The sequence below is a fragment of the Dicentrarchus labrax genome, unplaced genomic scaffold (assembly GCF_905237075.1).
Source record: "Dicentrarchus labrax unplaced genomic scaffold, dlabrax2021, whole genome shotgun sequence".
NCBI lineage: Eukaryota > Metazoa > Chordata > Actinopteri > Moronidae > Dicentrarchus > Dicentrarchus labrax.
In genome coordinates this window covers 30,510,294-30,515,263 of record NW_026136720.1, presented here as the reverse complement: position 1 = coordinate 30,515,263, position 4,970 = coordinate 30,510,294, and positions in this window count along the sequence as shown.

The following is a 4,970-nucleotide window of genomic DNA, read 5'->3' as shown; positions in this document are numbered from 1 at the left end:
TAAAAAATACTTTGTACAGTGTGTGACCTTATAGCTTTCCAAACACCTACAGTACTGGCATGTCTTCAGTTATTTGTAACGTTACCACACATGAAGTATTTCTTAAACAGAACATGGTGTTCTGTTGCTAAGATATCTGCAGTATGACAAAGAAAGGCGCACTGGAACAGTAGCGAGAGCTTCATCTAATTTACTGAGTTTAATAAAGCAGAATGCAGAGAAGTCGCTGCATAACAACCACAGTGTGCAGCACAAAGCACAGGAAAAGGTTACAATCACGGTGCAGATGTAAGTGTGGGAGCATGTACAGCCTGAATTCATTTGTGCGACACACACTGAAACATGCGGTGCCTATATGTTTTCTGTAGGTGTGAATTATCTACACAGCCTACAACAATGGGTGGAGTTCGAGGTCTCTCGTTGTCACAGCCTGTGAGAGACGTGCTGAAGGGGCACTCAGCTGTTTGACCTGTAATAACCCTCTCACCGTTTTGCCCCTGTGGTACCCTTGAAAGAAAGTGTTCTGAAATATTTTTTTAGCCATTCAACAAGATGTCCCCCGTTGTCTTGTGTTTGAAAGTATGACAATGCTGAAAGGAGAGGAACAAGGCTCACTCTGTGCGAGAGATAGCGCAGACTATAAAGCAGCAGTGATGTGGAGTCTGAGTGATGTTTGGGATAATATTCTGTCTGAGGCTTCCTGTGTTACAAATACAATGGGATGACACTTCAATTTCAGCGTGTACAAAGGCACCAGGGGAACTGAATAGTGCTTCCATGATGAGACTGCTATAGATAAAACCAACTAGACGGAATGCTGACACAGTATTTATGCTGATCGTGACAACATTATCAGTCATTTAGATTCACAGTTCCAAGCCACAGATCACACAGATCACTGAGGAATCTGGGCCCTGTTTAAAAATTAAGGGGCATTAGTGGAGACAAAGTGCATCTTGGATGTAATTCAACGTATCAACAGGCACCAGAAATGATCCAACAGTGAGGCGCCTTCAGGCTGCATATGGTGCCAATTTGTCCACCTAATTTATCCCTCTTGTGCTCTCGAAGGCAATTTGCAGGAAGCGGCAGCAAAGCACTTTTAGAGAGGTGTGTGTGTTGCTGTGTGGATATTTTGTACTGTTCTTGTGATGGCTGCTGTGGGCGCTCAGAGCGAGATGAGCTTCCTGAAAACATCTAAAGCCCAAAAATCTCTTCGCAGAGGTTGAGCAGCTTTGCTGCGGGCTATACTGTGTTTTGTCAGTTGAATATTAGTTCCTCAATAACCTACTGCTTACTTTACAGACATGTTTCTCATGCTTTAATAGGGCCCTTCACTACTCTGTCAAGGTCGGTGGTAGCGGCAGTGGCAATCAGAGAGTGAACTCAGGGGTGTTTGCCTCTGCCATGTGCGCTGATGATGGTTTAACTTTTTTCAACTGGCTTCTGCAGCACATCACGTGACCATGGCAACCGCAGGAAACACAGAATAACATAAAGGAAGAAAAAATAAAACCGATCAATGAATAAATGAAGAATATTATATATTTCTGTATTCATACATTCATGAGCCATTTATTTACACATATATTTATGTAGACATTTACTTCCAAATTTATTGCCTCCTTTCCAATTTCCTGCATGATAATGAGGGAAGGTGTCCCTTCATCTGGGATCAGTGCAGTGATTAACAACAATGACATACAAACAGAGCCACAGTTAAGCTAATACAGCTGAAAATCTGCTGGAAATATGCTTTTCCACCTCTCTTTCTGGGATGATACCATCAACATCAGTAGCTCTGGGAGACATGAGGAAATAAATGACAACGTACTGAAAATGATGCCCAGACTTCACCAGCAGGGAGCAAACGTATAAATTAAGTGGAGTGTGAAGCAACATCACCTTAAAGTGTGAATATCCAGTTTGGGCCTATACTACTTACAATAAAAGGCTTAAGCTCATGACATTAACATTTTAAATCAAACTCAAATTGAGAGCATTGTTAACAAATGTCTCCTGTAAAATACCAGCAGTGAACATATGGCCTACATATTTTATTAAAACACATAAGGATACATAGAACAACTACAGCCTGATGAAAAATTAAAGGAAAAGATGAGTGTAGGAACAGAAACAACAAATGTAGATCCTTCTCTGATGATGAATATATCATCATTCATATCATATGAAAATGATGTAAATCATATGCTATGACCTTAACATTCAAGAGACCTCAACCCAAAAGAGACAATATTAGGGATGTTCTGATCCGATATCAACATTGGTATCTGCTTCGATTGAGGCCTTTTTTAACTGATCGGTATCGGCCATATTGAGATTCACTGACCTGATCCGATCTTTTGTTTTGTGCGTTCCACCACCATCATCATAACATACAATGTGGAAATATCTTCCTCCTGCCAGCAGGGTTCAGACACTTTCTACAACAAGGAGTACTGAAGCTGTTCTGGAGGCTCATGGTGATCCAATGCCTTGTGCTGTTTTTTTCCTTTAATTTATCCCCCATATGTACCGTATATAATGCAATAAAATTGTGTAATAAGATGCCAGCAGTCAAACTCAAAGTAATGACATGCCAGAAGCAGGAGGGAATTAAAATGATAGAGAATCCTGTGAGTTCACTGGAGGACTGCAGGGAAGTTCAACCCGCCTCAGGAGCTGCTGATCATCCATCACTGTCTGGTTTGGATTGGCCACCCAGCCGGACAGGAAGAGACTTCAGAAAAAATCATTGGTGCCATGCTATCCTCTATTGAGGACTTATACATCTCCAGAGTCAGCAAACATCCTCACACCCTAGATACAACATGTTCCAACTCCTCCCCACTGGTAGGCGCTACAGAGCGCTATACAACCGACAGTTAACATCTGTCACTATAACATCTGCTTCCCTACAAATTAGAAATTAAATATTTACGGTCTTAAACACAAAACATGTTACGTAATTAACATGTTGTAACAGTTTGGATACGTGTTTCTTGCGTGAGCTAACGTCAGTTGTTTATTACCAACACATCAACCTTATCAAGCCCAGTTTTACGGCTACTGTTTAATCATACATGAACAAAAACATGGAGGCAAAAGAAGAAGAGGAGCTCAGCAAAAAAGCATCCATTCACAGCAGGTATGCCGCTCAACTAACTCAAGACAGGTGGGATGCTATCTGACAAGCCAGCACAGTATCTTAAAAGGTGCATTACAGAAATTCAACTTTTACAATGTACATCAATCAATCAGTCAAATATTAATCGTGCACACTGTCTATACTGTAGATAGCCATGTATACATTAGGGCTGCCCCCTAAAAATCGATGATTTGAATCATCAGTCAAGCACGAGTCCACTTGCATTTTGTCAGTTGAATCTTTAGTTTTTTAGCTGCGTAATTGTACACACAGTGTCAGCGTGGCAGAATCTCAAAATGACCACAACGGGATGCACATTGCTCACCTGGTACGCAGGAGTCCTTCCTGCAGCGGCCTGGGTTTGATTCCAACCTGCTGCCCTTTGCCGCATGTCACCCACCCTCTCTTTATTCCCCCTTTCCTGCCTGTCTTCACCTGTCCTATCAAATATAAGGCATAAAAAGCCCCCAAAAATATTCGAAAAAATGTCCACAAAACTAACTGTGATGGAAGAGGAGAAGAGTGATAATTAAGCAGGACAGCATGCTGCCGGACAGCAGTGCAGCGGCTGCTCTGACACTCACTCCGACTGTCAGTGAAGTCCGCTTTTAAACCAGACGGTGATACAACCTCCACTACTGCCGTCCACTGTGACTGACTCTAGGGCTGACGGTGCTGCAGCAGCCCGGCAGCAGAGACGCTCCGTGGTGGCAGTGGGATTTTATAACCGGACTATGAGCAGGACACACACTTTCACTTTCCCTGACTGTGAGGAAATCTGATGTTTTCATATCCAACTGACGAAGATCAGCAATAAAACGTGAGACTCATATAGTGGCGTTTCCACCACAGGAACTATAGAAGTTTAGTGTGGCTCTGAAAGTCTGTATTGACTGACAAAACTCTGAGCTGGGTCCCAGCCTAGTATTCATGCATACTCTGTGCAGATTTCATTGTCAACAGACCTCTGTGGTTAAGTAGAAGTTAAATAGATACATGAATAAATCAGCTCACTCAGATGACCTCTGCTCTGTAAACATGGACCTTTCCTCTCTAAGCTGATCTTTGCACACCCAAGAGGGACTATATTTCTGACACAAACTAGACATTTATTTATAATGTATCGATGTGTTAGAGTTATAGAAAGGGGGGGCTGCAGAGAAGTACGTGCATGCCCTCATCATGAATGCTGTCAGTTAGGCTCGTTGTTAAATCTGCTTATGCAGACGTGTAGGTGTTTAGCTACGGCTTCATTTGAATACACTCCCACACACTGTTGCTTTGCTCTGTTTATCTCCCCATTCCCATTTTAACTGATCACTAAGGATACCACATTCAACCAGAGGGGCCTATTTAAATCTTTCAGTCAGTCATTTACAAGAAGTAGCAAACTTAACACTATCAACCTGTAATTGCTTAAGAGACTTTCCCACTCAAATATTTGAATACGCGTAAAGAGGGGCTGAGTTTAATTACTGGTTTTCAATAGGTTGGTTTTTGTTTCTTTGAGTGTGTGTGTGTGTGTAACCCTTTCTCAAGTGATCCCCAAGGCTATAGCTGTATAAGTCAGTACGTGTTCATGGTCAACTTGGTTGCTTAAATACGAGCTCAAATTAACCCAAAGCAGTAAAACCAGAAGGTAATTGGCTTTTTGCATGACAGGAGGAGATGGGGGCAGTGAGTGAGAGAATGAATGGGTGAATATTTGTATGTTCTATTAAGGAGCTCGGAGGACACATTGCCCCATTTTCACCATCTTATCTAAATGGAGACACTAGGAGACCATCCCACCAAAAAGAAGCACTTAGTTTAAATGAGATCA